Below are 512 nucleotides of genomic sequence, written 5' to 3'. Positions count from 1 at the left end.
ACAAAAGAAGAAATTGAAAAGGTAATACAACAGCTTCAATAGGCTGTACTGAGGTAATGCTGAACCATGTGGCACTGCTGTGTCAAATACCATAAAAGTTACCCATGGAGGATTGTGTTTGATGGAATTCCCAGTTTAAAGCAGGCTTGAAAGCAGGAATGGCATCCACTTCCTAAATATCAAGCCTCCGAAAACTCCATGAACTTTGATAAATGTTAATAGTTGTAGAGATGCTTCAGGCCTTTTGTTTATAGTGTCGCTATGAGTAGTGCTCAACTCAAAGGGACCCAACAACCACAATCTGTATCTATGATGCACAAGTGTCAGCACAATAGGCTCTACATCCAATGCTATGAGAGTGCTCTTCCTTTCTTTCACTCTCGCTCAGTGTGCATACACTTACACACACATACGTATATACAAGTAAATACATTCACATACATTTATGATAGATCCTAAGTTAATAGTAAGAGAAACTACTTATGTATAACTACACTGAATTAGGTGGAATT

The sequence above is a fragment of the Elephantulus edwardii genome, unplaced genomic scaffold, assembly GCF_000299155.1.
Source record: "Elephantulus edwardii isolate Elephantulus edwardi_28Jun2011 unplaced genomic scaffold, EleEdw1.0 scaffold00133, whole genome shotgun sequence".
NCBI lineage: Eukaryota > Metazoa > Chordata > Mammalia > Macroscelidea > Macroscelididae > Elephantulus > Elephantulus edwardii.
This window is presented reverse-complemented; position numbering follows the sequence as displayed.